The sequence below is a fragment of the Phyllostomus hastatus genome, unplaced genomic scaffold (genome assembly GCF_019186645.2).
Source record: "Phyllostomus hastatus isolate PE091 unplaced genomic scaffold, TTU_PhHast_1.1 phas_contig_550, whole genome shotgun sequence".
Lineage (NCBI taxonomy): Eukaryota > Metazoa > Chordata > Mammalia > Chiroptera > Phyllostomidae > Phyllostomus > Phyllostomus hastatus.
Genome location: NW_025333908.1, coordinates 1 through 6,669, shown reverse-complemented (window position 1 = coordinate 6,669; position 6,669 = coordinate 1). Strand labels below are relative to the sequence as shown.

At 58.1% G+C, this 6,669-nt stretch overlaps 1 long non-coding RNA gene across 1 annotated transcript; it reads left to right on the top strand.

Moving 5' to 3' along the window:
• Nucleotides 1–320: 320 nt before the first annotated feature.
• Nucleotides 321–2,607, top strand: LOC123824222. Its single transcript, XR_006786678.1, has 4 exons — nt 321–439; nt 1,148–1,529; nt 1,850–1,972; nt 2,474–2,607. It is a non-coding gene; the product is annotated as an uncharacterized LOC123824222 (long non-coding RNA).
• The last annotated feature ends 4,062 nt before the right edge of the window (nt 2,608–6,669 follow it).

Sequence of the window (6,669 nt, the reverse complement as noted above, 5' to 3'; positions counted from 1 at the left end):
TGTGGAGAGAAAGTGGGAGACATTAACTTCAGCCCCTTTGCTAAACTCTCTGCTCACTCAGTGCCCAGGTGTGCTCTCCCTGAGGCCCCACCCCCTCACTCAGCAGGTGGACATGCAGCCTCAGGGGCTCTCCTCAGTGAGCTGCCTGGGGTCTGGGGTCACGGGGCCTTCATGGAGGTCCCACCCCATGGGTTTGTTCCCCCGGCTTCCCAGGTCCCCCTGAGCACCGAGGCCTCAGCCCCAGACTTCCTGTGCAGCTGACGTGCTCCTGGACCCAGACACCGCCCACCCCGAGCTCTTCCTGTCCCAGGACCAGAGGAGGGTGTGGCGGGGCCCCTCCAGGCAGAGCCTGCCCGACAACCCCGAGAGATTCGACTGCTGGCCATGCGTCTTGGGTGTGCAGAGTTTCTCCTCGGGGAGACACTACTGGGAGGTGGAGGTAGGAAATGCGATGGTGTGGGCCGTGGGGGTCTGTGCAGACCGTGTGCAGAGGAAGGGGGAGGCCCTGCTGGTCCCTCAGAATGGCTTCTGGACCCTGGAGCTGTTTGGACACCAGTGCCAGGTCCTGTCCTCTCCGGAGAAGACCCTTCCCCTGAAGGAGCGCCTTCGCCGGGGGGCCGTCCTCCTGGACTACGAATGTGGAGACGTCTCCTTCTACAACATGAGGGATCGGTCCCACATCTACACGTGTCCCCGCTCCCACTTCTCGGGGCCCCTGAGGCCCTTCCTCAGGCGGGGGTCTGATGACAGCCCCCTCTTCCTCTGCCCAACATTCACGGGGGCCCAGGGGGTCACTGTGCCTAAGGGTGGCCTGGTTCTCCATGGAGCAGGGACCCACCGCAGCCACCAGGAGCAGCACCCTGGTCTCAGAGCCCAGGAGAGAAGCCCTGGCCATCTCTGCTCACACAGCACAGCACCCAGAGGACTCGGCCCCTCCCTCTGGGCACACCAGAGAACCTGCCCCACAGGCCTGGGACCCCTCTCCAGTTCCAGCCCATCCCCCCCCCCAGGCTGTTGCTCTAGCAGCTGGTGAGCTTGTCCCCACGGGGCAGGGGCCAGTCTCAGGGGAGCCAGTACTACCATGTGGCTCCCAACCAAGGACAATGTGGGACAGTAACAGGCTGACAGCCTGCTGCTCTGACATCAGGGTGACCTGTCAGCATGGGACCTGAGGTGACACCAGACACTGTGGACTCGGGGTGAGGACAGCAGGATGCACCAGGATCTGAGGGCCTGAAGAGCCACCACTGGAGGTCAGAGGTGGAGGAAGGGGGACTGAGAGCTGGGACGGCCCACGCTGTTCGTATGGTGGCCCCCCACACAGCCAGGGGTCCAGCACCAGAAGGGCCATCCCCACCATCCCCCAGAGTTCCAGCCCTCGCAGCAGAGCTCCAGGTGCAGACGAATGACAGACAAGGACAGAAGGATAATGGACAAGGACATCCCGGATCTGACCTGGCTCACGTGTCCCTGCAGTAAATCTCTGGGACAGTGGGGATGGCCCCAGGTTTAAGGTCCTGGCTGAGCAGGTGAGTGTGAACCACGTTCATTCAAGGTCAGGGTGGGTGGGGAGGCCAGCATTTTCCAGCTCTTGTTCTCAGGATGCATTAAAAAACTTGAGAATTACTGAGCACTCTGGAGAGGTTTTGGTCATTTCCCTTACATCTGACAGTATTTACTATATTGGACTGAAAAAGCTTTGAAGACATATTTATTAATATATATTTAAATTATAGTGATTAACTGATCACATGCTATTGTAAATAACATGTTTTGTGAAAAATAACTTCTTTGAGAAGCAAAATTAACGCTAGTGCCATTGTTCAGTTTGTTACGTCTGGCTTAACAGAAGCCTGGATGCTCGTGTCTGTGGACGTGGGAACGTGGAATCCTGCAGAGAGTTTTCATGAGAGTTAATCTGAGGCCGACTGCCGTCGTGGGGGGAGGACCTGACCGCTCTGGGGAACGACAGGTGGGCAGCTTCTCTCTGAGTGTGCACTGAGGGGGATGTAAGGGGGCCAGAATGGAGGGAGAGAGGAGAGGGACCAAGACCCCGAGCTCCTTGGAGGGCGGCCATTCTCCCAGGGTCTGAGGAACAGGGTGACCTCTGGCCCGTCAAACACAGGTTAATCCAGGGGCCCGAGGGCAGTGGACAGGGTTTGCTGAAGGTGAAGAAAACCTCTTACTGAAGACGTGCTGGCCTCCGGCCTGACTCCCACCCTGACCTGCCCAGTGAGGGGTCTGTGGTCAGATCACCCCGTGAGGTCACTGAGGTCACTGATCTGTTCCAGAACCTTCTTCACTTGCAGCACCAGAGCCTTGAGAGTAAAACAGAGCGAGAGGCATCTTAAAATTCAAAGTCCAGATAAATAGATAATGTCTGGTTTCAATTTCTGCTTAGGGGAATTTACTGTGTGAGAATTCCCTTCTTCCTTATTTTGTCCCTGTCTGTCCCTTCTCATTATCAACCCAGGTCCAGGGACTGTCCCTGTGTGTCCTGTCTGTTGCTTCCCTGGAAGCCCTCACCTCCAACCCTGGTCTTCCTCTGACCCGAGTCAGAGCTCCCCCAGTGAGAGCAGCCTCTTCTCCAGGGGCAGTTTGTGAAACCACTTGGTGCAACGGTTTAACTTGCGTCTGCCTGAGACGGATGGTGCTCAGCAGTTGAAGAGAGAGAGGCTCACCCCCCACCGTCCATAGAGGGGAGTCTGCCTCCAGGTGACAGACAAGCCCCTTTCTACAAGGGTGACAGCGCAGCTCAGCCAGCAGGAACCTGGAGCAGCCGCCCAGGGCAACCGGAGCCTTTGTTCCCAACCTCTCCCCCACCCCCCACCCCACCAGCATCCTCTGCTGTGGCTGCAGCGGCCCCAGCCTCTCTGCCTCCCCAGCAGTTACTCTGTCTGCAGGGCGTGAGGCCTGGACAGTTGTTTCCCCCAGTAACACGGTCTGACCCCGCAGGGTGTGGTGGAGAGCCCCGGCTCCCACCCCTGCCGCCCTCAGTAAGTAACCGGGGTCCTTCCCCGCCCCTCGCCGTGTGCGGCTAAAACACGGAATGAAGGAGCTCGGAGGAGAGGCTGTCAGAGGAGATGGCATCAGCGCGCAGGCAAATCAGCGGAGGGCCTTCCCGCAGACACGCAAGTGGAGCTTCTGTCGTCTGTGCTTTTGGCCAGAACACGGGACTGACCCGCTTCTGTCTCCAAGGGAAACGGGAGGGAGACAGCATTAATACGAAGAGAAATATGTGGATTTTTAGCTTTCAGAATTATTTTTGAAAACCCATATCAAAAACTAGAATTTGAAGTTCATTTTTTGAGTGTCGAAGTTCTCTCCCTTGGACAAGCAGAGCAGAGCCCCGCAGGCCAGGGGGCGCCGCGTTCCGCGGACAGACGGTCCTCCCGGAGCAGCGCCACCTGCAGGGCCTGCGCCGCTGGTGGGGGACATGCACACACTGCGCAGTGAGCGACGTTTATGTGAGAAACTCGAGTTCAACTATGAGACCACAAAGTGTGTATATATATATATATATATATCTGAGTGTGTCTCCTCGGTTCCAATATAAACTGTATTCCTCACCGTGTATCGCAGTTTTAAAAAACGATTTGCATTTATATTACACAAACTTGTGGGAACCTGGCGGGACTCCCCGGTGGACAGAGCGCGCACGCAGTTCCGAGGCTCACGGTCTGCAGTGAAGCGCGGCGACCACTAGGGGGCGGAAGAGCCTCAATATCTTCCTCTGAGAAGTGGGAGGAACAGGGGTCGGGAGGAGGAGCTGGGGGACACTGATCGGATGCAGAGAGGGTCAAAAACTGGGGAGAGAGATGGCGCCCGTGTCCTGTAGCTCCGGGACCCCGGAATGGAGACACCCACGGAGCTGACGGGACCCGACCTGCAGCCCCCCATCAGCCAGGCCCCAGCGAGCCCGCCGACCCAGCTGCACCATGTGCGCTGCAGACCCACGACAGAGAAAAAGAAACGTCCGTAGAATCCCCTGAGATTTCGGGGTTTGCTTTATGACGCGATTGCATCAGCAACTTACCTGATACACGTGCGCCCAATGCAGTTAGGGTTAGTCCAGTTATTCTTCCTCTAATGATGGTAGAACTCCTCGCCACTGATTATTCGGGGGTCGATTCAGGGTGGTCTGTGGATCCCAGCAGCTGACTCGCCTTGCTGAGCACCACGGTGGGGGAGGAACAGGAGGAGGAAGGGCTCCCGCTGACCCTCCCCAGGGAGGGTGTCGGGGACAGGGTGAACTCTGGGGCTTGACCTGGAGGAAGGGCCTCAGGGGTGAGAAGACGCCCCTGCGCCGGAAAATGCGTTTCCAACTGCGGGCTTCCCTGAAGTCTAGTGAAGTGAGGACAAAGCGTTTTATCCCACAGCGGGAATAACAGATCTCAGATGCAATGTAACGGAATGGATCAGGTGAGTTTTAGGATACACAGCGATGGTAATGTCTCTCCGTGTGTCTTTATAGCTTTCTCTTTATGTAACCAGAGGCTTGGGCAGCTGCCTTTGTCTCTAACTCCATTTCTTCAAGTGTGCAAATGTGAAACAGGTGCGTGACTTGTGGGCAGAGAGGGTCAAACATTCAGCAGGCCCTGGGCATCTGAAACTGGGGACACTTTCCACAAATGGCCTCAGGGGCAGTGTAATTATGAAACACACAGACTCGGATGGAAGGCACGTGCTCCTCATTTCAGGTCCCGGACCCGCCTTTACCGGTGCCCTGACTCCGTGAGACACGGCCCACCTTGCAGCTGAGACGACATCTCTGGAAGGCATCTGGCCTTGGCGCACAATAACCGCCCCATCCACACTCCTCACCCCCCACGCCCGTCACACACGGAGCAGAACAGATGATCTGCAATGCCCAGGTGAAAATTGGCTATGTCTCTGTTTGTTGTCCCATTTCACACCCATTCCCTCCCAGCGCCACCCATAGGTCTGGGTGAGAACTGCACCTGGGACCCTGGATCCCGGGAAACTCTAAAGAGGTGAGAAACCATCTGCCCAGAAGCTCCCATCTGCCTGGGAACTAAGCGGCTTCTCTGTGTCAGAGTAACTGTGATGCTCCAGGCGACGGTCTATTGTGTCCCTCTTGCTGATACGACCTCTAGCAGCAAAGCCTTCGGTGGATGAATCTGTCGGTGAGACAGCAGGGGGCCCTCAGAGAAGGGGCTCCCCCCACTCTGTGGCTGCAGCCTGACCTGGGCAGGAAAGTCACCCCCTGTCCCCCGTGGGACTGGCTTGGAGGGAAGGGCCTGTCGCCCCGGCCCGACCACGGGCAGGGAGAGTTCTCGTGCAGCCCCAGTGCTCTGCGCCGCGGGGCCCGGCTCCCACTGCATTTACCCTCTGAGCCAACCGCAGGCCTTTCCGCAGCTGCCTGCCGGCGCCCACGGTCCCGGCCGATTCCACAGCAACAGTGACCCCCAGACTGGGGGGCAGGGAAGGGATCTGCTCCGTGCAAACCGGCTCCACGGGGACGGAGCAGTGACGAGAGAACCGGGCTTTGGGACTGTCTGGGGCCCAGAGGGCAGCAGGAACATCGGGTCCTTTGTCCTGGGACGTCTGCGGTGGGCGGGGCCAGGTGAGGAGGGTGTGCGCTGATTGGTGGGGAAAGGTGGGGGCAGCGCCAAAGGAGGAGGTCACTCCCCAGGCTGGGGCAGGCGTGGGGACTGTTAACCCGGGACCCTTATCCTGCCCCAGACCCCGGGTGTCACCCCGCAGTGACACAGACACGTCAGAGGGGCGGTTAGTTAAAGTCCACGCAGTCACCAGAGTTACTGACGGGCTCTTCCCTGGGCACCGGGGACCCCTCCTCTCCCCCCGTCTAGACCTTGGGGAGAACACTCGGTTTCAAAGGCTTCCCGTCCCAGACAGTGGAAACGATGCACAGAATGACACGGCCCCCTCCTGTGCTGGCAGGTGTTTCTTGGGGTGCGGGACACCTGGCCTAACTCGGGGACCAGGCCCAGGACGGCCGAGTCAGCGGGTGAGACGTCTGTCCCGCCCCCTCCCTGCCTTGCTGCGCCGTCTTTCCCACCGAGCAGCCTCAGCGGAGAGTCCAGAACCTCCGCCACCAGATGCCGGGGCGGGGCCGGAGGGGCCTGAGTCGGTGCTTGTCCTGGGTCGGGCTGTCAGGGACCAGCCATTGGAGGTGGCCTTGACCTTTGGAGGAGGGGCCAGGGACCTGGGTCAGAGTGTCCATGAGACTGGGGATGACCATACATTTAGAAAGCCAGGGACACCCACGTAAAAACAATCCACTGATCACTTTGAACACATGACTGAAAATCACCCATACATCCATATGTTAAGCACAGCTTTGCGCCTCGTGCATTTCAGGACTGAGTTCCTCGTGACAGGTGGGTGCAAGTTCCCAGGGGGAGGTGAACTGATGTCATAACTCAGCTTAAAAGGCTCAGGATTGTTACAGAAAAGATGACTCAAATGGCTTCAGGGTTTGTGAAGTGAAGTTTTATTCACGAATACGGACCCAGAGGAGGCAAATTCCAAATTCTGGGCTCTGAGCTCAGGCTGGGGCCTGCTTATATTCTTGAGACAAAGGCAGGAGGAGGAGGAGGAAGGAGTGCAGCTGCTGGAAGCGGGCACACAGAAGCAGAAAGCGGCAGTTAGGGTGCAGCCTTGAGATAACTGCTTATCTGGGAA